Source organism: Protopterus annectens, chromosome 5.part1, assembly GCF_019279795.1.
Source record: "Protopterus annectens isolate FY-2018-M chromosome 5.part1, PAN1.0, whole genome shotgun sequence".
NCBI classification, from domain to species: Eukaryota; Metazoa; Chordata; order Ceratodontiformes; family Protopteridae; genus Protopterus; species Protopterus annectens.
In genome coordinates this window covers 349,664,562-349,691,521 of record NC_056736.1, presented here as the reverse complement: position 1 = coordinate 349,691,521, position 26,960 = coordinate 349,664,562, and the positions used below count along the sequence as shown (strand labels likewise).

Sequence of the window (26,960 nt, the reverse complement as noted above, 5' to 3'; positions counted from 1 at the left end):
ACATGCTTGACAAGCCACGCTGTTTCGGGCGGCTTGCACCTGTCACCCTGGGCTTCCGGATATTGGCAAAGGCTCTTGCCACCCCATAGTGCCTTTTTAGGCAAGGCTCAAATGATAAACCTACCACCCTAGAAAACAAAAATGGAGAAAACTAAGGGTAATACTGCTCAATGCCAGAAGTCTAAACCTCAAGATGCACGCCTCAAGCCCTCCTCAGTATGGAGAACATCGATGTCTGTGCTGTGACTGAAACCTGGTTCAAGGCTCCTGAGAGCACCCCGGCACTATCAGGTTATACCTCATATCATGCCCGCCCCAAAATCCAGACCGAACCACAAAAGGAGGGGGAATATCCATATTCATAAAGGATACCCACACCTCCAGGTTAGTGGCAATGCACGAAGCATCGGAGACCATCCAGGTGCAATTAACCATAGGTAAAACTGCCCTACAGTTTGTAGCATGCTACAGACCACCCTCTCAAACTCAGGAAACCCACACAGCCTTCCTGAAGACACTGGAGAGTATGAATGTCTCTCCAAACACCATCATATTGGGTGACTTCAACTACCCAAACATAGACTGGGAACATTACTCAAGCCCCAGCACCCTAGCCCAAAGGTTCCTGGAGTTCATAAACTCAAATGCTATGGAACAACTAGTCACCATTCCCACAAGAGGAGAAAATATACTAGACCTGATCATCACAAACATGGGGACAAAATGCTCCACACGAAGTATATCCCTCATTGGTGAGATCAGACCATAAATTAATCTCACTGGAGATCCACATCCCGCCCAACCCCAGCAAAAGACCACAGTGAAGAACTTCTCAAAAGCAAACTTCACACTTCTTAAGACTGGAGTGGTATCCTTCAAGGCCCCAAGCCAGTGGAAACCACAACCCACGCTGCTGAAACCCTTACAAATGCCTTCTACGAGCACCTCCAGGAATGTATGGATCAAGCAATCCCTAATAAAATCAAGACCCTTTCCACCAAAGGCAGGCACCCAGTCTGGTGGACCCCAGCCATAAACAAACTCTACAACAAGAGGAGAAAGCTACTACATGACAGAGCAAAATCCCTAAAAGGGAAGGCATCTCTGATCACTACTAGCAAAACTACGATCACTCATAAAATCATCCAAGGCCAACTTTGAGAGAAAAATCGCTAATGACACAAAAGACAATCATAAGGCCTTCTTTAGCTATGTTAGAAACCTGGGTGGAAACTCCCAGATATGCTCAGAATTAGTCCAAAATGATACAAAAATCACTGAACCCACAGACATTGCCAACATACTGGCAGACAGGTTCAGTGCAAATTTCTCCTCCCTCCCCCAAAAGGAGAAATATCTTCCCACCAGAGTCTAGCTTCCCAAACATCTCAGATGCCCAGGTGAGAGCTGCTCTCTCTAAAGCAAAAAACACAGCATCAATGGGACTGGACGGTGTCCCCGGCTGTGTGCTACACAAACTCAATGAGGAACTAAACCCACACATAAGGCTGCTGTTTAATCTTAGCCTTACTACAGGATACATACCCAAAGAATGGCAACTGTGGTCCCACTCCACAAAGGCGGTGCTTGTACAGACCCTGGAAATTACCGCCCCATAAGCTTGATGAGCCTTGTCTGCAAAGCTATGGAGAGGATCATAATGGAACTCATATATAAAGACATTGGGGACCTACAGACACTGGATCCTACCCAATTTGGCTTTGTCAAGGGCAGATCCTGCCTTTTGAACTTGGTCGACTTTTTCGAAACAGTCACTAAGGCCATTGATGAGGGTAAGGCAGTTCACACAGCCTACCTTGACCTAGCAAAAGCGTTCGACACAATACCCCACTCGGGCATCATAGAAAAGCTCACCAGCTTAGATGTAAACCCATATGTCACAAGATGGGTTGCAAACTGGCTCAAGGACAGAACCCACAGGGTTAGAGTTGCTGGTGCCATGTCAGACTCTAAGCCGGTCATGACCGGTGTCCCACAGGGCTCAGTCCTGGGCCCCCTCTTGTTCGGCATTTATTTTTCTGAAGTGCAGGCAAACATAGGGGGATTGTGGCTGACAAAATTTGCAGATGACTGCAAAATGGGCACCATAATTGACACTCAGACACAGACATCCTCCAGAGAGGTCTCATAGAAATGGATAACTGGTGCCAGAGTCATGGCCTTAAGCTAAATGCCAAAAAATGTATAGTCATACCCTTTGGGAAAAACAAGGTAACCCCTAATTACCACATAGGTGGTAATCCATTAAACACGGAAGACGTTATCAGGGACCTGGGGACCCAAGTTGACAGTAACCTCTCTTTTGACACTCACATTGCCAAAGTGGTTAGGAAGACCTTCTACATTGCCCACCTGATCATGAAGGGATTCACATCCAGATCAGGATAGGTCATTGTACCCCTGTACTCTTCACTTATCAGACCAATGATTGAGTACAACGCCCCATTTCGAATGTACCTTACCCGACACCTGCAGCAGTTGGAAAGACCCCAAAAGTTCCTCACCAAAAGGATAAAGGGGCTCAAACATATGTCATACGCTGCCCGACTGAAGAAACTCCAGCTCTATTCAGTCGCATACCGCCTGCTCAGAGGTGATCTGTGCCTGACATACAAGGTCATGTCCAACCCGGAATTAATGGACATGTTCCACCTCAAAAAATCCAAATCCACCAGAGCCACGAGAGCAAGAGACTTAAACCTCAACACGGATATAAATAGGACGTGCTGGAGGGACAGATTCATCACCCAGAGACTCCCTACACTATGGAACAGAATCCCAGTCCATGTGAGGCAGAGCCCCTCACTGACTCTGTTCAAGAGAAATCTTGGCAGTGGATGGGAGATCGTAGGTTTAGGAATCATCTCTGTGTCACTGCTGGACAGAGGCACAGCAAACTAATGGGTATAGTATTCTCATCCTAAGGGGTGGTAAAAGCCACACACACTCTGGCTAGGCTTATAAATGCCCTAGGGCAGATAGCCTAGTATGAACCTATGAACCTATGAACTCCCATATGACTATTCATGCAGACAAACAAAACATCAACATGTTTATTCAACGATGTTGTTGTGTCTTTCGGCTTTTCCCGGTTAGGGGTTGCCACAACGGAACTCCGGTCCGCTAATGATTGGCAGTAGATTTTTACGTGCCGCGTTGCCTGCCCTGACGCACAACCTTCAACGAGGGTACGCCCATTCACGCATGTCTCCACACAGAAGACGCTCTAGCTGAGAATCGAACCGGACGGCGTCTTACTGTGAGGCGACAACGGTACCGCAGCACCACCACCGCAGTATACATATACAAACGAAATCACAATGTGCTGGTTTATTGGCCGGGGTTTGGGCGGCCCTTGCTACTGCGCATTTGGTGGGGTAGTGTAGTAAAACATAGCCAGATTGGATATAGTTAAAGACAATATGAAACACAAAGTCAAACAATTTTTTTATATAGGGGTAAGACAAGGGACACAGTAATTCAATTTACATGCAGCATAACATAAGAGTATATCTACACATCTAGTAAAAGCAACACAGCTGCACAGAAAAGTGAGTGTGCAAAACACTTTTCAGGTGTATTGCATTCGATAATTTGCATGGATGGGAGCAGGAATACAAAAAGAAGAGAAACTGATTTATGGCTCTGCATGGAAAGTTTGTATTGAAGACATGTCAGACAGAAAAATAGAGGAGTATTCATTTTTTAGTTTATAAAAAAATGATCTGGATGATGATGAACAACTACAGTGACTGTATCTCTGAGCTTTCCACATACAAAGTACTTCAATGATAATTAAGACACAATCTCATGATAAATTTAAATGTAATTTTGCAGAGTTATGTTTCTTAAGTGCTGTTCAGTTCAGACTTGGCTGTTTAAGAACAAACACCTTACACCTCTGATTACTGCAACAAAATGCACTATTGTGAATTGTTTCAATTACATTTTACTAAACAGTTGTCATGCAGAAAAACATGACCACAAATTAGATTGTCTTTCTAATATCAGTTTAACAGAAACATAGCAACTATTTTCATGGCCAGATTTAATATTTCATAACAAAACCTTAAAACGTTTATACAAAGCTGTATCTTTCCTATATCAAAAAGCAGACATTCCATGCATTCTATTTTATATGAAACAGAAACCTCTATCCTACATTGGAATCACTGCTTTCAGATTTCCCTGTTCCCAAGAATATTAGTCAGTTTAAGACCTTCAGCTACAGCTACCAAGATATAAACAACTCTCATCACTACATATTAAAAATAATTTGTTACAAACCCAGGTGTACACTGACCTGTTAATCCAAGCAGCAGTGACTCATTGGCAGAGTGCAAAAAGGGAGAACATTTTACACAGAACTTCACTTAAGTAACCTATTTAGTATCTGCTAATACTGTCCAAACTCTTAAGAGCAGTCTGCAAACTTTTTCAAAAGTACTGTTTGCCAGTACCTAAAAACTGGGGGAGGAGTAAGGAAGGGGGAGGGTGGTTAGCACACACTTGACTACAGTCAGCTAGCACTGCCCCCACACACACACACACAACAATTAAACAGTAAACAACGGTGCTTTCCTTATGGCAAGATAAACTTTTTATTCAGTCTGAAGGGGGACAAACATTAAAATCCAGTCTTTCATTCAATTACACCCCCTTTTATCAGTCAAGTTCTTAATGAATTTTATATCAGTATGCTTGGTATCAAGTAGATAATTCCTGCTGGTGGTGAGTTCATTACATAGCACAATGGAGCATAACAACAAAAGAATGTCCAGCTGAGAATCTATGCAATGTAAAAGGAACAAATCTCATCCTCCCCAAAGACAAAAGTAAACAAACAGAAAAAATAGATGCTGAAAAATTTGGTCTGCAAGATGTGTTCAAACACTGACTCTCTATCTAGTAATTACAATGTACCCCATTCCCACGCTTTCACTGTCCCATCTGTTTGCCAGATATACACATTTACACTTTGAGTGACAAAGAAAGTCACATGACCTGTCTTTTCTTTCACTGGCACAGCAAGACACTACACAGCTACCCCTCCCCCACTAACACACACTTTCCTCCCTGTATCACAACTTAATTCACTAGTTCCTTCTTATCACTGCTGTGTACCTGCCAGCAGCACATCTTTTTCTATCACCTACGCGCTTCCTTTTAAAATTGCTCCAACATGTATATGTATATTTCCCCGTATGATTCCACATATATAAAACGATTCTCTGTTTATTCCCTCTGGGCAAAAGGTGCACAAGTTTTCCAATCTTCTCTCTGCACACTAATCCACTTAACACTACAGGCATCTTTGTCATCTTGCTACTCCACACACACACACACACACACACACACACACACACACACACACACACACACACACACACACACTTTGCCATCAGCACTTTCTTCCTAACAACATCAGTCCTAATGAAAGAAACAATCTGATGTCCCTGTCTTGTGTGGGTTTCTCTGAAAAGCTGCCCATCTAACCATGACCCCTGCCCTTTAATAAACTTTGGGAATGTACAACAAGCACTTGTTTCACTTCCATGAATCTTAGCTATGCAGCATACGGCTGAAGGCCTCAATAATCCATTTACTGATGAACATTTTGAAGAAGGTTTAACTGTATATAAAGTATTAAATCTCCAGAATGGTTTGACATATTAATGCATTTTTTTAAGGAATGATATGAAAACAATTATCTATACACCACTCAGATTGTGCTCTGTACTTCAAAGGCATAACTGCAACTGTATCTTGAATTTTAATAAAAAAATTTGACCTTTTTATGCCACAACATTTCAAAAAGAATATACAAGGCAAGTTGGCCATGTGTTCATGTACGCTTTGCCAGTCCCGGTGCTTAACTCCTTTTTCCAAGGCACGATGTCAGTCATACTGGGGTTGAATTTATGAATACCCATCCAATTGTCTAATTTCTTCTTAAGATTGATTTGATAGTGTGTCATATTGCTGGGCAGGAAGTTTGTTCCAGAGAATTTGTAGTTTTTTGTGGACAAATTTGTCTCTCTACCATGATGTGGTTCAGATTTCTGATTCTAGTGCTCACTGGGCTCTTTGATTTGTGGAGAAATAAGAGGACTTGGACTACTTGATCCCTAATAGCCCAGAATGAAAAGGACAGATCACCCATAAAGAGTCTGTAGTACACTGAATGTAAGATTAAAGCCTCCAAACTGTCTTCATAACTCAGGTCCTTTCTAACATGATCTTTTTTTGTCAAGAACCTTTGGAGACTTTCCAACTGCTTTATCTGTTTAGTAAGATACATCCCAAATGCCGCATTATATTCTATGATGTGCCTGATCATTGCAGAATACAGAGGGGTAAGGACTTCTTTAGATCTAGAGAAAATACCCTTTTTGATTAGCTGCTCCAGATAGAAAGATTACCTGACAACTGCCGCAACATGATGATCAAAGGAGAAGGAATGATCTACCCATGTTCCAAGCCCTCTCAAAACATCTTCATTTTGCAGAGAGGTGTTGTCTATGCAGGAGCGGCCTTTGGTCAACTGATGCCCTAGGCAAAAGGGCTCCACGTCACCCCCCACCACACCACCTGGTTCCCCATCCTAGTCTACCTACACCAAATAAATACTGGAAAAGCACCCCTACTACAGTGGCATACTATGCGACCGCCTAGTTGGCCTCTACCTAAGTCTGGCTATGTGCCTATGCTATAAACTGGTTAGAGTATTTGTTTACCAAATGCAACAATATTGCATTTTTTAGCATTTAGTTTTAGTTCATTTTCAGAGCACCTGCTATTAACGTGTGTAAGTTCATTTGCAGATTCTGCATATTAGAAGGTGATTTGAGTCATCATCATCAGCCCCCTTTTTCCCATTTTTCTACATGTGGTCGGGGTATCATGTTAACTGTTGCCAACTCTCTCGATTCAGGGCCACACAGGTCCTGCCTTCTTCAACACTCATGCCTGACTGTTGCAGATCTTCTTTCACACAATCCATCCCCCTCTTTGCTGGACATCCTTGCTTCCTCTTACCTTCTTCCTGTCTGTTCCAAATTTTCCTCACCAAATTGTCTTCTGCTTTTCTACACATGCCTAAAACACCATAATCTGTTCTCTTTGATCTTTTCTGCAATTGGAGCTACTTTGGCTTCTGCTCTTATGTCCTCATTTCTTCGTTTGTCCCACATTGTGCATCCTACCACCCTTCTCAGGCACTTAATTTCCATCACCTCTAGCTTCTTCAATGGTTCTGCCTTTACTGCCCAGATTTCTGTACCATACAGTAGTACTGGTCGCTCCACTGTCTTATACACCTTACCTTTCAGCTTCGTTGGCATTCTTCTGTCATAGACTACACCTGATACTCTATGCCAGTTGGCTGCAGCCTCTCTGATTCTAGCTTTGACATCTTAATTCAGACTACCATTCACCTCAACCACCCCTCCCAGATACTTGAAGCTGTTCACTTGTTCCAGCTTCTTCTGATTTTCCCAATGTACTGCCATTACCACTGTCTTATTTGTGCATAGTTTCATCCCAAGTGCCTTCAGATTTGCATTCCATTCTCCTATCCTTTGCTGAAGTTCTAGCTCAGAATCTGCTTGTACTGTCACATTGCCTACATACATCAGCTTTGTTAATCTGTCCCCTCCAACCTTTGTGATAATGTAGTCCATCACCAGTATGAACAGTAATGGGCTCAGAGCTAAACCCTGGTGTACACCCACTCCCACTGGGAACTCCTCTGTAAGGCCGAACACTGTTCGTACTTGAGTCACTAAGTCCTTGTACATAGCCTGCACTAATTCTACCAATGTTTCTGTGACTTCAAACCACCGCAGTACTGCCCAGATCAGCTTTCTTGGGACCTTGTCATATGCTTTCTCCAAGTCTAGGAATGCCCAGTTGGACTCTCTCCTCATCTCTAGCTTCTTCTCAAGTATCTGTCTCAGTGCAAACATCGGGTCAGTTGTGCTGCATCCTGATCTGAATCTGAATTGCTCATCTCCCATCTTACATTCTACTACTCTACCCATCAGTTTATCAATTACCCTCTCCAGAACTTTCATGCAATGTGGTAGGAGTTTGATGCCTCTGTACTGCTCACAGTTGTGGATGTCCCCTTTCTTCTTGTACACTGGCAAGAGTATGCTTATTCTCCAGCCATCTGGGATATGCCTTTTTCTCCACACTGCTATTAGTACCTTCAGGAGCAATCTCTGCCCTCTGTCACCCAGCATCTTTATCATATCTGCTGTGACCTCATCTGAGCCTGTTGCTTTCCCTAACTTTTCCTTAGTGCTGTTCTTACTTCTTCTAAGGTGGGTCCTCTTCATCTCTCATCGTAAACTGTTTATGTGCCAGTACAGCTTCTATGGGGTTTTCTTTATTCAGAAGCTGCTGGAAATACTCCTTCCATCTGCCTTTGATGTCCTGTGGACTGGTGAGCAGGTTGTTGCTGGCATCTCTTATGAAGGGTATCTGACTATCTTCTTTATCTTTCTGTCTTTGCCTTGCAACCTGATATAGTTTCTTTGTGTCCCTTGCTGAGTCACTTTCCAGAAGTTGGTAGAGTGCCTCCGATGCCCTATTCTTTGCTATTGCAACTTCTTTCTTAGCTTCTGTTAGCCAACCAGTAGTCCTTCCTAGCCTGGTCGGTCTTTTTTATCTCCCACTTCTTCCTGCACTCCTTCTTTCTTTTGATGACTTCCCAGACTTCTGCATTCCACCACCAGCTTTCCTTATGTACCTTATTTCCATACCTTACTCGGCCACATATCTTGTCTGTAGTCCTAACACATGCTGTTTTTAGGCGCTGCCACTTTTCTTCAACTCCACCTATTTCCTCCTCTTCTTGGGGTGCAAGAGTCCTGAGTAATTTCTTAAACTGCTGTACTTTCTCTCCAGTCAACTTCCAGGTCTTCAGTCTGGTCACTGTTGACCTTAGAGCCTTCTCTGACCACTGCTTGCAGCTGATTGTTGCAGCTAGTAGTTTATGCTGTGGGCTGACTGTTTCACTGGGGATGACTTTGCAATTATGGATTCTACCCCAGTGCCTTTTCCTTACTAGGAGAAAGTCTACCTGAGTTGCATGTTGGCTACTCTTGTATGTGATCTTGTGACTGTCTCTCTTTCTGAACCATGTGTTGGCTACTATCAAGCCATTTGCCAGACAGAAGTCTAGAATGGCTTCTCCGTCTTTATTCCTGTTGCTCCACCCATGTGGACCAAGGCAGTCCTCATATCCTGTTCTGTCTGTCCTAATATGTGCATTCAAGTCACCCATTATCAACACCAATTCATGCTGTCCTACTTTATCTAGTAGGTGCTGCAGCTGCTGTCTGAATGCACTATTTTCCTCACTATCACAACCCTGCTGTGGGGGATAGGCTGAGATTATGAATACTGCCTTATCATTACACTGGAGTCTGATTGCCATGAGTCTGTCATTAATTCTGATGATATCCCTCACTGCCTTCTGAAGCCTCCTCTCACCACAGTTCCTACACCATTTCTAACCTGTCCCCCATCTGAGTAGTAGAGTCTGAATCCCAATCCAAGTGGCTTTGTTGCACTACCCTTCCATCTTGTCTCTTGGATACATAGTATGTCCAGCATCCTCCGTATCATCATGTCATCCACTTCCAAGCTGCGTCCTATCAGTGAACCTGCATTAAGCGTAACAATTCTCACTTCATGTTTGGCAGGTTGGTTGGTTTTACATCCGGCTTTCGCTCAAGAGAGCTATCCCACGTAACCCAGCCTGGGAAACTAGACACTGGCCCATCCAGTAGCTTATTGACCCAGGGCTGCTGGGCTTTATGGCAGGCACACACTGGCCAATAGGGGAACATATACCCCTGTTACTAAGGATCCCTGGCATGGGTCAGAGTAGGCCAGGTCCTCAACCCACTTATCACCAGTAACTACCCAAGCCCATGTATGGCAACATTAGTCAACATGATCAAATCACTTAGAGCCATATTTTACACCTTCGAGTGGCTAGCCCTGCCACAGCACGCATTCTGTGATCCATGTTCTCCTATCTTGAGGATACTGTGCACCACAGTAGATGCCCAAAGGGGTTGATCTGTACAACTCTTCCCCCTATAGGGCACCATGTAAAGTCTGTGCTGCTGCCCACAGCTCCATTCATTGGTGAGTTTGAGATGGAAACACTCAGCATGTTTTTCAGACATGGGAGAAACCCCACGGAGACACAGGGAGAATATGCAAACTCCAAAGAAGCATTGGTCAGAGGTCAGGATCGAACCTTGTACCTTGTGCATGGGAGGCAAAGACCTTAACCATTAAGCCATCTGGTCTTGTATTTTTTGTAGAAGGTGATCTGAGTATAGCATCCATTCATTTGTGAATTTGACATGGAAACACTCAGCTTGTTTTTTGGACATGGGAGAGACACAGGAAGAACATGCAAACTCCAAACAAGCATTGGTCAGAGGCCAGGATTGAACTTTGTACCTTGTGCATAGGAGGTGAAGACCTTAACCATTAAGCCATCTGGTCTTGTATTTTTTGTAGAAGGTGATCTGAGTATGGCACCCAAGTTACAGACATTTGCAAACTTAGTTAACCAATGTTCCCCACTGTTGTATATGCCAAATAGCAGAGGACCTGGTATGTGTCCCTGTGTACTCCACGGGTTACCTTCATGCTCTCTGATCACACATTTGCCATCCTCACGGTGTGGGTTCTGTCCCTCAGCCAATTAGCTATTCATCTAACTACAGAAGGATCAGTCTGAAGCACTTTTAGCTTGTTGATAATGTTAGCATGTGGTATGGCATCAAATGTCTTGGTGAGGTAAGATGTGCTGTATGGAGTGTGGGACAACTGTCTGTGGCTTGCATTACTGTTTCAAAAAAAATACACCAGATCCATTAGACAGGATCTACCCTAAACAAAGCCAAATCACTGGAGGTCAAATCTTGTAAGATTTTTATATCATAGTTTATCGGGTCTTTTATAACGCATTCCTTGGCCTTGCAGATGAGATTCATTATGCTGATGGGTCTATAATTCCTGGGGTCCATGGGTGACTACCCTTGTGACATCACTACTTACTGCTATGAGCCAGTCTTTGAGGATAAAGGCAATGGCTCAGCTCAGGTTGAATAACCATAGGTGCAGGTGCAACACCACATGTTTAGTGCTATAAAGCAGGCAGCCTGGTATGTTATCAGATCCCATAGAGGATGCATGTTTTTGTTTGTTTGCTTGCTTGTTTGTTTTGCAGAGCATTTTTAACAATTGTTCCTTTGTGAAGATGGTGGAATATGAGATCCTAAAGTATATATGGGTTTTGTACAGATGGCTCTGGGGTGAAATTTGCACTGAATTTGTCTATTACTACATTTGTGATATCCAGTGGATCAGAGTAGGTGTTGTCATTAGGAATATGTTTAGAGCACCGCTGGATGTTGTCTTGAAACTTCCTGACATGAGTAGAGCAAAATGGGCATTATCCTTAAGAGTTTAATGTCAACTTAAGTTCATTGGAAGTCTTTGTTTACCTGATGGTATTTTTCAGTGTCTTGGATAAACCTTTGATGTTGGCCTTACTTTGCAGATCTCTAATTTTGCTATATACTCTAATTATCTATTTCCTTTTATTGCATGTGGGCCACCAAGCTGGTTTGTTCTTACTCTTCCATTTTGTTTAGCTTTGGTAGCAACTGACATGTTTATACAGATTTCTGGGTGGGTGTAGAATTGATCTGCATAACTACTAGCCATGTCAGCATGAACGTTTAGACTTCATGGGCGCGGCCAAGATGCTGAACAGTTAGTAGCAAATTATCTTTACTCTGCTTCTTTACAGTTTTTCTGACAGAATTTATTTGTTACAACTTGGAAATGATTATCACAATGAATTCCATTTATACAAACAACTATAGTTACACCATTTTGAAAATAATTTAGCTTTTTGGATTTTTTCTAATTCATTTCTATTCAAAAGTTTCTTCACAGGAGAGCTTGATGAAGAAAGAGCTACAAACTATTCTTACAAGTATTCAGGATCTCTCCATAAAAATGGATAAGCTAGAAGGAAAATGGACAACATAAAAGAAGACTGTAGGAAACAACGTGATTTACTTAATAAAGTTATTAAAAAACAATCAGTTCAGATTTCATCTACTGAAGAGTCAGTAAGTGATTTAGATGGCAGGTGTCTGAGAATGAAAAACATGCTGAATTTATCCTGAAACAAAATACTCTACTTTTGGATAAGGTGGAAGATCTGGAAATATATCCAGAAGGAATAATATAAGAATATATGGACTGCCAGAAAAAGACGAAGGAGATAATATGATCCAGTTCTTAAATAACTGATTACCAAAAACGTGAAATCTGCCAGAACGTCTCTCTTTTGGCATAGAGATAGCTCATAGGTCTCTCTCAAACTCCTTTTTAAAAAATAATTCTACAGCCCCCAGATCTATAATTGTTAAATTTGTTTCAACCCGAGACAAGGATCTGGCATTGAGGACAGCTTGGTCAAATTCCCCAGTAAAGATGAAAGGAAATAACATTCGATTTGACAATGATTACTCCTCATCAGTGATTTCTAAAAGGAAAGCTTGCATTCCTTTAATTAAAAGCCTAAAGAAGATAAACATCAGATCTCAAATTGTTTTCCCAGCAAGAGTTAAGATTTTTCTTCCTAATACTCTTGAAGAAGCTTTGAATTTACTCAGAAGAACAAACTTTTTAAACAAAGCTGAGGAAACTGACTGGTGTCAAATATGTTTAAAGAGACAAGCAACTAGAAATGGCTGGCAAAAGAACAGCAAAAAACTAAAAGAAAAGTAATGACTTTATTATTTGTATTGTTGTGTTGCTGTTCCCAAATATTGCCTTATTTTTCTCATGGGAAGCAAAACAGATAAGGTAAAAGCTTTTTATTTTTTAAAAATATTATTTAAAATATTAATAAATAGTTTCATACATTGCATATTCTCTAATAAATAATATATAGTTTTCAGTAGTAATGATCTTTTGTGCAATTAAATATGAAATCAAAGTTTTAAATTAAAACCCAATATCTAATTTTTGTAAAGGTAAAGAAGAAAACAATTTGGGTTGAATAATGTTTGTGGTAAATGTGGAGAGACAGTCAAATAATAGGACACTGGAATGGTTCGGGGGGGGGGGGGTCCATTACCTGGCCTAGAGCTCCATTTGACCATGATCTGATTCTGTTTACCCAAAGTATGAGGAACAGAAATCAGACAGGTATAAAGGGCTAAAGTCAAACTGTTGTTCAGCATTAAATAGCTAAAACAAACATGGTGCAACATAAGTTGGCAAGGATTGGGTTTAAATGGCTTTAGCAGTGCACACTGTGATGCCCCTGCACTGGACCAGCAACCAAGGAGCCTTAATCCTCAGCACTAACACCAGTGAGGGACATTCACATTGGGAGGATGACAAGTACACACACAGTAAAGTACAATTTCCCTTAAGAGTACACAGAGATCACAGTCAGTCTGGGACTGGTTTCTCCCTCTCTTCCCAGATCCCCAATAAGACTCCCCACTGGCACAGGTATAGGGTTAAGATCTCATCTGAGTGGTCAATCCAAAACCTCCAGCACCGTCTCTGTCCAACCAGTGCTTCATGTCCCTGCCCAAGTAGCTGACACACACATACTTTGAGGTTTGATTTGTATACAAACACACAGACACTCCTGGGGAAGGCTGGCACAGGTTCACTATCTATGCCCCCTTCTGCCCAGACTATAAGATAGTAATCACTACCATCAACCAGCTTTTTATCAGCTACTATAAGGCCCTTCCTTATGTTACTATTATCCAAATGGTAAGTGTGACCAAACTAAAGTTATTCAAGACTGGCCTGTACGGTATCACCAAATACATATTCAAGTACTCTAAGAGCTTAAATATCTCTAAACAAACCAGCCACAATTAAAGGGTTTAAATATATTTAATAATAAATAATAAAACAACAAGACAATTCTCAATAACTCAACACAGTGACAACAGAGTTCAGAATCATATGAAATATTTTAAAATAACATTGCACGATAGTCACACATAAATACAGAAAACATCTAGACTGATCTTATTATATTCCTATCTATCTGTAAGAGAAACTATGTTCTAAATACCTTACTTACAGAGGCAGGCAAATGCAAGTGCTGAATGGATATTTACAGGTTCAAAGACAAGATACAAAATGCACACACTCACTCTCTGAGATATTTCTTAAGTTACTATCAAACATTTCTGCTGGGTTATCAAATACTTATTTTTCAGAAGTTTGCCTGGAACTGGAAGTCATAAAACCAGTTAAACACTTTTACACCTTTGAAACCTATAATTACTTCTGTTTCCAGACAATAGAAAAAACTCCTAGCTGCAGGCATTCTCTCTTTGCTAACTAACTATCTAACTAACTTTATAGCACATTGTAAAGCTCATTACTTTTCAACTTATTTTCTTAGAGTTTTGCAAGTTAAGGATATGCTGAGACCAGTTGTCAATCAATACCCCACCATACTAAGAGATACTTATGATCTCTTAGATACCATCAAGGACATCAAGTTAGATACGAATCAGCAATATATATTCATTACTTTAGATGTCAAAAGCTTATTTACGTCAATACCCAACATTGAAGGGATGGAAAGTATTAGACAGCTTTTGAATAAAGAGACTTCATATAGTAATGACAGGAACATCCTGATAAGTCAACTATTAGAACTCATTCTTTACAACAATGTGTTCTTGTTTGGAGACAGGTATTATTTACAGAAATCACCTGTGCTAATACCTATGCTAACTTGGTTGTCTTATGGTGGGAGAAGCAGTTTCTCTTTCCTCATGAGAACTTTAGACATATTAAATTGTACAGGCGTTTCGTGGATGATATCATTATCATATGGGAAGGGAATATATCTATTTTTGAAGCTTTCCTGAGGGACTTAGAAACCACCAGCAGTTTCTTAAGATTTACCCTTGAGTCATCCACTACTCATATTAACTTTTTAGATGTGACACTCAGTTTTACATCTGAAGGAGGTATAATTTCATCTCTATATAGGAAACCTTTGTGGCGTAATTCACTACTCACCTTTGACAGCATGCACCCCAGGCATGTGTTTCAGGGAATAATCAGAAGCCAATTTTTGAGGATCATGAAACTTTGTAGCAGAGAAGTTGACATCATCAGAGAGGCTTCAGTACTAGAAGATTTATTTGTAAATAGAGGTTATGATCCTGTAATGGTTGGAGACATTAAACACAAAACATTGGGTAATATATTACATATGGAGTCCTATAAACACAAACCAACAACTCAGGTGACCCGGAACTATAATAAGGTAAGGTTTACCCACAGGAATTTGGTCAAATATGTAATCACGTATACCAGCGATATTAACAAGATACAGCAGGTTGTTCGTGACAATTGGCACATACTGACCACAGACCCCACAACCAGCAGGCTATTAGGTGAGAATCCAGTTTTTCTGTATAAGAATAGTAAGAACTTAAAAAGGATTCTATGTATGGATTTATTTCTCATAAGCAGGGCACTTTTCCATGCTATAGTTGCAACAGATGCAACTATATTACAAAGGAACAGTCTTTTGAACATCCAACCATGGATTATGTCTTTATACCACATTTTTTTGCTAACTGCAACTCCAGCAATGTCATATATCTTGCCACAAACTACATGAACGCATTTATAATCACCTATATGACATCAGAAAGAAGGTGGAGACTAATGCATTAGCGAAACATGTTATTGAGCATCCGTCACACTCCTTCACCTTCAGAGTTTTGCAGATAGTGAATGATAACAATAGAGGAGGCAATAAGGAGAATAGTTTGGCCACTACTGAATTACACTGGATCCTGAAATTGGGAGCCCACTTAATACCAGGAATCAATAGTTCTGTATCTATGAAACCAGTGCTATTATCCCGATAGCAGTTTTATTATAAGTTTTTAGGTATTGTTAGAGAGAGTTCTATATATTTAGTTACCATTGGTCAGCCATTTATGTCAGACCAGGTTCTAAACAACACACATATGTGTTTGCGCCCTTACATTTTAATTTGTATTTATTTTGCTTTATTGACTCGCTCATTATTTAGCCCTTTAGCTGTGCTCTTTTAGATATTTGTGTCCTAGTGACACTCGTAGCATACATCATCGTATTTTTTGTATTTTTTGTTTTTCATTTTATCATCCTTGACCACGATATTTGAGACTAGTCATACACTCTATGGCTCGGTTATTCTATATTTCATTTAGATGTAGATATGATTGATGCCTCTGGTTAACTGTGAGGATAGAATGACATGACTCACATTATGGCCTGCAATTGCTGTCTATAAGGATTTTTGATTCAAGATGTCTTGTTTACATTGATATGTTTTAAACTAGGGAGTGATTTCTTCAGGAATGTTGGTTGTTGGAAACTTTTGACTAGTTTATGTGCTCAATTTTCCTGTTGGGGTTAGTATATAAGTTTGTCTACATATTTTAGTATGTATATTTTAATGCAAATAATGTCTGAGCTTAAGATTGTATGAACAGTGCCTGACATATGGTTCTGTGTTCATTGGAAAGTAACTCCAGCTTCCATTAGAACGGATGGATCAATGCGATTGTTCCATTTATTATGTTCTTAATGCTTGGATCTGTTGGTTATGGCTTTCTAGTATAAATATATCTTTGAGGAGTTCAGCCTTTGAACACTGTATTTAGGTTGATATGAATGGAAGCCAAACAACGTTTTATGCAGTGGATTCTAATATTAAATTAGTTTATGTAGATATATAGTGGGATTTATGTTCATATTATATGTTTATGTGCCTGTTTATGTCTTCTATATCAACGTTTATCTAACGCGGATGTGCTTGCAGAGGAATAGCTACCTAGTAACATTTTTAATGTAGAAATGATTTAGGCTTAAGACTGTATGAACATCGTCTGATAAATGATTATGTATTTACTGGAGTAGTAACTACAGTTCTAATTACAACGGACGGATCAATGTGACTGTTTCGATTATTATGCCCTTAATGTTCGGGTTTGCTGGCTATGGTTTTCCAATGTAAATATACCTTTCAAGAGTTTAGCCTTTGAACATTGCTCCTAGGTTGGCATGAATGTAAGCCAAAATCAGGTTTTATGAAGCGGATTTCAAAGATCAGTTTGTTTAGAGATATAGCATGTTTTCATGTTCATATCATATGTTTATGTGCCTATTTATGTCTTTTATATTCATGTTTTTATAACGCTGATGTGCCTTTGGTGTGATAGTTGCTTAGCAACATGTACATAATTTGATTAATTTATTAAGTGGTTTGTTAATTGATTTATTTTCCCGCCTTTGGCAGTATAAATAACTAGGCTCATCTATTGAATTAATGAAATCTGAAGAAGCGTGGTCTTACCGCGTGAAAGCGCTTATTTTTTCTGTTCATCATTAAAAGATTGCTTTTTTATGACGGAGCAGCATCTTTTTTATACTACTGAAGGCATTGCAGCCTTTTGTGCAGTCTATGGACAGTTTTGCTCAATGGTTTGGTGATTTTATATCATTGGTTTTAGCTATTCGAGCTACAGGAACATTTTGCTGAACGGTCCTGGTGGTTGGTTCACTACTTTTGTTTTCATCATAATTGTGCTTACTTTTTGGTGGGTGAACCATTGAACAAGTATTACCGACTTTCTCATTTTGTTTAGTTTTGCAAGTTAACTCTGTATGTCCCAACTTCTACTATGAAAACATGCATTTGCACAGGCATATAGCCCATATACATTTCTGCTCTTCTCCAACAGGGAAAACTGTGGTTACATTCTTGAAGCTCAGCACATAAAGTACAGTTTTGTACCTACCATAAATGTAGATGTTCAAGTGTTGACACTGCTGCAGTCATTACACTTGGGTTATCCTGCCATCTAGCGGTTCCCCAGTCGGCCAGAGTTCCAAAGTCTTGGCCCGGCATCGGTTGCTGTCGCCTCCTCCCCGACATCAGTGCGACAGGGGTATATAAGATGCAGCCGATGCCATTTTCTTCAGTTTTTCTTGCCCCAGATGTCAGGTGCCCCCAAATAGGTAGGCAATTCAAATTGCTAATAAAACATAAATAAGAAAAGCAAACAAAAACTTTCAGTTACCAGCAAATACCCCCCAAAGGTAGTAAAGGGTAGTAGACCTAGGTACGAAATAGCAATGAAGAGGGGATGGAGGGAGGGTAACCTGGACTGCAGCAGTGTCAACACTCGAACATCTACATTTATGGTAGGTACAAAACTGTACTATGTTCATCGTGTTACACTGCTGCAGTCATTACACTTGGGTAGAATCCCAAAGCTGAGGTAGGGTGGCTGGTTCTATAATGCATTAGGGGTGGCTATAAGGCCCTGCAGCACTGCAGAGGCGAAGCCAGCTCTGGATTTGGAGTATAGCGGCAGATGGTAATGCTTGGTGAAGGTATGCACAGAGCTCCATGTTGCTGCTTCCAAAATATCCTTGGTAGGTACTCCTCTGAGGTAGGCCATTGATGTGGCTGTTGCCCTGGTGGAGTGAGATCTAATGCTGGTAGGCACAGGTATCCCATGGTGCGTATAGCAGAAATGTATACAATATCCTATCCATTTGGAAATAGTCTGTTTTGAAATGACTTTTCCCTGTGCTCCTACAGCATATGCTACCAATAATTGCTCAGATTTTCTGAAAGCTTTGGTTTTGTCCAAGTAGAAGCGTAACTGCCTGTGAATGTCCAATGAATGCAGTAGTCTCCCCCCTTTATTCTGTGGTTTTGGATAAAAAGTTGGCAAATTAATAGTTTGGTTTAGAGACACACTTGAAACCACCTTAGGCATAAAAGTAGGGTTAGTTCTTAAGGACACCCTGTCCTGGTGGAAAATGAGGAAAGGTTCCACTGCCATTAGTGCCTGTAATTCTGAAACTCTTTGTGCTGATGTATGTGCCAGGAGCAGAGCAGTTTTCCAAGTGATGTATTTTAATTCTGCTGTGCTAGCTGGCTCAAAAGGAGGTAAAGTTAGTTTTTCCAAAACAAAATTGAGGTCCCAAGTTGGAGCAGGTGCTCTACGGGGCGGTCTTATGTTTTTTGCCCCTCTGAGGTACTGTTTTAGCAAAGGATTAGAGAAAATTGCTGGATCCGTGTTGTAATGAGCAGAGATGGCAGAGGCATGGGTCTTGATGGATGAAAAGGAGAGGCCTTTGTCCAGCATCTCAGTCGAATATTGTAGTATCTGAGGAATGTTTGGAACAAGTGGGTCAAGGCTGTGAGCCTTGTTCCAGGAACAGAATCTCTTCCATTTATCCGAATAGGCTTTCCTGGTACTAGGCCTTCTGGCCTCCAGAATGACATCCATAACAGCTGTGGAGAGAGGCATTGCTTGCTTTGCTAAGGTATCTTCCATGCAGTGAGGTTTAAGGTCCTTAGCTGGCTGTGGAGAAGCTGATTGTTGTTCTGAGAGAGTAGATGTGGTGTTTGAGGCAAAATCCAGGGTGGTCCTTGTGCTAAGTTTTTTAAGACTGGGTACCAGTGCTGGCGTGGCTAGTCTGGTGCAATCAGGATCATTTTTGGCCCCTCTTGCCTGGCTTTTATGAGTACCTTTGGAAGAAGAGGCAGTGGTGGGAATGCGTATACTGTTAGATTTTTCCAGCTGAATGAGAGTGCAACCACTTTCCATGCTTGTGGATGGTAACTCCTTGTGCAGAATTTCTGTAGCTGGCAATTCTTTGGTGATGCAAAGAGATCTATGTCTGGGCACCACCATTTCTGTGTTATCATTCTGAATATTTGTGGATTCAATTCCCATTCATGTGGATCCAAGATATTTCTGCTTAAGTCGTCTGCCAGTGTGTTTTTCTCTCCTGGCAGGAATTGTGCTTGTAGATGAACTTGATAGCTTATAGCTGTGTTCCACAAGGTCATTGCTTGTCTGCAGAGGGGGTATGAATGGGTGTCCCCTTGCTTGTTTATGTACCACATGACTGTGGTGTTGTCTGTCTTTAGTAGTAGTTATCTTGGATGTAGCAGGTCCTTGAAAGCTATAAGGGCATTTTGTACAGCTAGCATCTCTTTTTGGTTGATGTGAAGATGCTTTTGTTCTATAGGCCACTTGCCCTGAATGCATTTTCCTGCCATGTGTGCTCCCCAGGCGTAATCCAGTGCATCTGTTGTCAGTGTTTGCCTGGGTGTGGGTTGAGTAAAAGGCTGTCCCTTGTTGAGGTGACAAGCTTGAGCCCACCATCGAAACTCCTTCTGAAGGCAAGGTATTAGTGGTATAACTGTTTCCAAACTTTGACAGTGTTGAGACCATACACTCTTTAGGTACCATTGTAGTTTCCTCATATGCAGTCTGGCATATGGAATTAGTAGTATGCAAGATGCCATGTAGCCCAAGGCCTGCAGAATTTTTCTTGCAGGGAGTCGGGTCTTTGTTGCCATCAATTGAAAGTATCGAGTCAAATGTCCTTGCTTGTCTGGTGTGAGATAAGCCATCTGAGCCATTGTGTTCAAGCTGGCACCCAGGAATATTATCTCTTGTGAGGGCACTAGTTTTGATTTCTTTTCATTTACTGTGTACCCCAGGCAACTTAGTAACTTTTTTACAAACACCAGATGCTGTAGGAGAATGTCTTTGCTCTCTGCTTGAATTAGGCAGTCGTCCAGGTATGGGTAAATTTGAATTCCTCTTTGTCTGCAAAATGCAATTACTGAAGACCCTGGGCGCAGTAGATAAGCCAAAGGGCAGTGCAGAGAATTGATAATGCATTGGACCAGTTATGAATCTGAGGTATCTTATGCAGTTTTGTCTGATAGGGACATGCAGGTATGCCTCCTTGAGGTCCAAAGTCATGAGCCAAGCTTGCTTGCCCAGCATGGGAAGAAGCTGCTGTGATGTCAACATTTTGAATTTCGGGACATCCAGGTAAGTGTTTAGAGATGAAAGATCCAGAATAGGCCTCCAGGCTTTGTCTTTTCTGGGTACCAGAAAGAGTCTTGAGTAAAGTCCTTGTCCTTGTTCCTGTGGAGGTACCTTTTGAATAGCTCCCATGGTCATGAGTGCTGTATTTTGTTTTTGAGCCTCTGCCCATTGATTTGGTGGCAGATTTGGCATTCCTTTTAACCTTGGCAGAGTGTGAAAGTGGAACCTGTAACCCTGTGAAATGATATTGAGAACCCATTTGTCTTTGGTGATCATATGCCAATTGTGATAGAAAATAGCCAGTTTTCCTCCCAGTGGGGCTGCCAAGAGAGAAATGTTTGGCAGCTGTAGTGGGAAGTCATTGGGACTGTTTTTTGTAAGGTTGTTGTCTGTCTTCTCCTTCTTTCTGGTCTGGTGCACCCCATTGTCGAGGCCTGCAAGGACCTTGTGGTTGTCCTCTGCCTCTTGGATGTCTGTATTTGCCCCTTTGAGGTCTGTCTGTAACAGGAAAGGACCAATTCTTCGTTGTCCAGTTTCTGCTAAATCTTGGAGGCTGTACCTGTAAGAAATCTTTCACTGTTTGCATAGATTTTGCCATATCCTCCATTTTCTTTAGTACCTCTTCTGCCTTAACTCCAAATAGGACATCATGCTGTAAGGGTGCATCCAGTAGTTTTGCTTTAACATGATCTGGCAATGTATGTTCCTTTAACCATGCGTGTCTTCTAATGACAGAGCCTGTAACTGCTGCTCTGCAGGAGGCCTCTAAAGAATCAAAACCACATTGCAAAGTATGTTTTCCCACTTGTTCAGCCGCATGCAATAAATCCTGCATTTCTTTAAAATTAGGAGGATCTGCATCTGAAAGCATTTTTTGTTTCAACTGAGACATCAGAAATTGCTATTATTTTAACATGTGAAACTGGCAATTCAAAGCCCTCATTGCGAAAGTTGCAGATGTATATACTTTCTTTCCCCATCTGTCTAATGCTCTGGAGTCTCTGTCAGAGGGAACTGGGTTCTTTGCTGATGAGGCCTTGACCCCTTTGGGTCCCTGAGAAATAGTTTCTGGATCTGCCACTGGGCTTTTATACAAAAATTTGTGTGAGTCAGGCACTCTGTAATACCTGTCTGGTTTAACTGGAGCTGGAGGTAAGGAATCAGGATTTAAGCTGGATTCAGTATACACATCATCCACAATGTCTAACACTGGCGGAATAGCCAGGGGTCTGTGTTGAGGTAAAAGTAGGAATTATCTGAGCCTTTTCTTGGATTCTGAGTAATCCTGGCCTTCCCAGTGGAAATGCTCCCTCATGGTGTGTAAAGTTTCCCCAAAAGAGTAATCCTCTGGGGGAGAGACTAATGGAATGGATTCCTCAGCATCAGAATCCTCATAAGGGGGTAAAGAGTAACCAAGGTCTGAGGAAGACTGTGAGGAAATGGACACCTGGTCGGAGGAGTCAGAATCCACATCCTGTCTGGGCCTTTTATCAGAAGGGGGATGGGACCCCCTGATCAGAGTGATCAGATCTTCGGCCATTTTGAGCATTTGTTTCTTAAGCATGGAGGCCTGTCCTGGAGACTGTGATTTCTTAGTTTTAAGAGGTGGTTTAGAATTAGAAGAGGGTTTAAGGCTAAGCTGACTCGGTCTGAATACACCCTCTGAAGTTGCAGGAGGCTCATGGACACCGGAACCCTCTGCAGGATCGGTTTCGGTAGTCTGTAAAACTTTGGAGTCCGATGGCCCAGCCATCTCCACTAAGGAGTCAGTGGCTGCCTGTGGTTCTGCAGAAGCGGTCGTCAGGGGCTGCGAAGGCGCCTCGCTGAAAACCAGAGAACCGGCGACTGGCTTAGAAGAGGCGTCGTCATCCGTTTTGGGCCTCGGATGCCTGTCTTTGCGCTTTTTATGAATTGCGGTCGTCGGAAGTTCTAACGGCATCGTATAATTAAATTTTCTGCCAAAGTAATGTCGAGCAAAATCAAACCGACGTTTAATAGTGTGCTTGTTAAACGTAGCACAAAATCGACAACCAGTGACGTCGTGGTCTGGGCCTAGGTATGGGATGCAATAAGAATGGAAGCCCTTATGAGGTATTTGCTTCCCACAAGAAATACAGTTATTAACTTTTACTGACATCGGACTGAGGCAAGAAAAAGTTTCCCCAACGGGGTACTTAGCTTTGTAGAAGACTTTGGTTCTGGATTCGGAAATGAAAATCTCAGGAGTCGGCCGACCGGCACTTGCAAACTGCTTTTGCTTCGGGCACCACGCGGCAAGAAAGACTGAAGAAAATGGTGTCGGCTGCATCTTATATACCCCTGTCGCACTGACGTCGGGGAGGAGGCGACAGCAACCGACACCGGACCAAGACTTTGGAACTCTGGCCGACTGGGGAACCACCTGACGGCAGGATAACCCAAGTGTAATGACTGCAGTAGTGTAACACGATGGACATCATATAGTTCTCTTACATTTGTAAGACAAGCCCGTGGATCATGTCAATGTTCACAAATGACATATGATTATTTGCAAAATTCCAGATAGCTAGGCAGGCAGTGTCACGTTTTTATATAAACCATATTAATACTTTCAAGTGACATATAATTATTTACAAAATTCCAGCTAGTTGGGCTGGCAGCATTTCGGTTTGTCACACACACTATGAAACACTATTAGCATTACCTGAGCAGGACAAGTAAGCACAAAGGTAGGAATAATAACAATTTTCATTTCATTGTGCTTTAAAAGGAATGCAGTAACCTCCAAAGTATTCCATAATATAAACAAAATAATGAAATACTTAGAGAAAACAGAGGTTTACATCAGATGCTTGTGAGCTGCGAAAGAAGTACACAGAAGAACTTCATCGTTAAGTAAAATGGCATGAAATAATTCTGTTGACTCCATGATAAAACAGTGTTACCATATGTAAGGATGACCATGTGAGCAGTCAATATGCATTTCAAGTTGAACATTTCTCTGGCCAGATTTACTGGCACCATTTACAGGAATGATTAGATTTCTTATACTCAGAGTTGACACATGCAATTTATAGTATTATTTTCTGTGAAAGTGCTTCTCAGACAATAGGAGGAAGGCATGACATGAGAGAACACTTTTAATGGCACACCAGGCTGAGCAAACTGTCATGCATAGGTCTGTCTTATTGAGGAGGGAAGATGGAATAAGTAAGCTTGGCAGAAAACGGAACTCATAGAAGTTCACTCCGTGAAAAGTGTATGTTTTCTCTGCAATATATTAATATTTCTGGAAGCTGTTTTAACGGTATATGTAACACATCATGAGGAAAAACCATTGTAAAAGTGACTGCAACTTATTTAATGACACTTGAGTTGAGGACTTTCAGAGAAAGTAGTACTTCTCTGGTCTTCCATTCAAGGTGAATGTAACTGGAATCTAAAACAATATACTAGGGTAACTTAATCTCATAAACTTTACCCTCACACTGTATTATGGGAAATATTTAGCTTTCCATGGAAATAAAAATCCGATCAAGATATTTGTCCCCATGATGGAATTCAGCTTTTTAGAAAAATTAAATTAGCAATAATTATTCATTCTGTTGTAGGCAGGTTGTGATTAAGCAGACCTTCAAGAAATGGTAAAAATATTTTTTTTTAGTTTTTGTCCATAGCAATCCTTTAAACACAGAACTAAAGACTATGTGCTTGGAAAACTGTTTGACTGACTGATAAGACATAATTGTGTGCAGTATCAGGAATGGCCATGACAGAGGTAGGCCGGTACAAGAATCAGACTTGATACTTAATAAAGTAATAGTTGTATGCAGAATGAGGGAAATCTCAAGTTTACTGGTAAAATGCTTGTCTCGTGAAGTGAAAGTGTGGGTAATAAAGGTTGTGGTTGAAAATGATAATAAAATAGAACTCAAATGAATAAATAAGACAAAATAAAAATAAAAAAGGGAAGTAAAAGTAACCCTGCAGTAATCAACATGATACCCAGAGTCAGATATATGGTTAGAAACAGAGCTGAGTGTAGAAGGTGTGATTATAGGCATAAGAAAATGTGCTATAAGGCATTTGACCAAAGCTGTAGTCTAGTGGAGGTTAGACTCATTTTTGTAAAGGTGTAAAAGTATTTAGTAAAATGTACTTGTTGTTGAGTTAAAAGAGGAAACTGAAACGACAGAAAGATAGCCAGGAAGTAGTGATCCAGCAATCGGTGCCAAAGCTAGTAATGAAGCTGACACATGTACATTGTGGGTGGTCCTCTAAGGATTGATACAAAAAAGTCAGGATTTTAACCTTTTTTGTATCCTGCAATAACCTGGAGTTATGAATGACACGTAAAACATTTGTACAGTTTGCCCAGAATATCAAAAGACATTGCCTAACACAGGGCTTAGGAATCCTTTGTTGAAGTTGAATAAGAGGCATGATTGCATACCAACAATACCAGAGTATTCCACAAATCCTTCTGCGGCAATACCATTTCAAAGGGTTAACACCAAGCCTGCAACTAAATATGTAGTGTTACTTATTTCCAGTGTAAGTTTTGCCTGATAAGTTATTACAGGCCAAGGTATCCCTTTCATGTCAAGAATAATGCATGAAATTTACCAGTAAAGCAGCTAAGGACTTCTGCACACTATCTTCAAATAGATGTACTAGTTCAACATTTTAAAAAAATCACAAGGTTGATGTTAAGTGAAGCCACAAAATAGGATGAAAAAAAGTTGGGATAAATTGTGCAAATAAGCTCTCTGACATAACTGTATGCTAATTACATTCACTCCATTAGAACTGCTATTGATACATGTGATTTTTTTTGTGACTATTTAAAGTGTTTTAATAATGGAAGGCTTTACTCTGATGAAGCCCTTAAAAGTTACAGGGTGAAAGAGCTTAGTGTTTGCTTTAATTCCATTAAATGGATCGTCTGATTCACCAGTGCAATGGCGTTTTTTCTTTTTATTTTGAAGTTATTTATGCTCCTTGAGAATGTTTGTTTGTTTTTTAAGTCTGATTTGTGTTATTTCCCAAGATAAAGAAAAACATTTTGTATTTTCTTCCTGTAAATGCAGTTTTGAAATATACAGAAATGCATTTATATAATGGGCAATGAAAATAAATCAATCAAACTGATAATTACCTGCATAGTAAATCTGTTCCATGTATGGGAAGAAACTAGTGCAGGCCACCTAGACTACATGCTGACTTACAAATCCCTACTCCTCCATGCAGTCTAACTGGCAGCTCCAGCCTCCTTTTCCTGCCGAAGCACAATAGAGGCACAGTAGTTAGCAGATAGGGCACATAAGGCATGTGAAGAAAAAAATATAACAATAAAGTATGGAATACATGATACATGGTAATAGCTCTCCCATAATCCACTGTTTAAATTGAAAGATCATTTCCCTACAGGAAAAAAATGTGAAAGCCATAATTTACAAATCCTGGCAATGTTCACAATGCAGAACAATTAATAATTTGTCGTGCTCAAGGATTATGGTTTGGATGAACAGTTTGTATGCTACGGTGTAACAAATCAACCTATACAACATATGTGGGAAAATGTTATATGCAGACATTTGTGCTTCACTAGAAAGAGAAAAATATCATTAACCCAAATTCAGGAACAGAAAGTTGGGCTTATTTTGGTCTGTGCTGCACAGTGAGGAAATATTTGTAAAACATAAACAGCACATTTTGCCAGCATTCAACATAAAACATCTTCCCATTGCATATATTGGTGAATAACAGAGTAGTTTATATATATGTTAAAAGATTTTTGATGTTGAAGCAGGAGTTGTCAGACAACAGCTCCTGGATTATAATGATAGTTTTGACCCCTCAAACAGAATGTGGGAGATGGTGTTTCAGCACAAGACTAAAAATGTGAAGTCTTAAAACATGCAGTTCAGCTGGTTTATTTTGTTGAGAATTTACAACGAATGTAAAGAGGTCAGCGCTGCTCTG

The 26,960-nt window shown here is 40.8% G+C and overlaps 1 protein-coding gene across 6 annotated transcripts in view; it reads right to left on the bottom strand.

Annotated features, from left to right (window-relative positions):
- The window catches only part of ARAP1 (ArfGAP with RhoGAP domain, ankyrin repeat and PH domain 1), a 2,759,262-nt gene that overhangs the window by 1,515,510 nt on the left and 1,216,792 nt on the right, over window positions 1-26,960 (bottom strand). Inside the window, exon 1 of one of the 6 annotated variants that reach the window (XM_044073033.1) lies at window positions 4,325-4,486. The exons of the other annotated variants lie outside the window; for them this stretch is intronic. The gene's annotated coding sequence lies outside the window, so the exon portion shown is untranslated. Of the gene's footprint in view, window positions 1-4,324; window positions 4,487-26,960 lie in introns of those variants that run through there. 6 annotated transcript variants of the gene reach the window in all.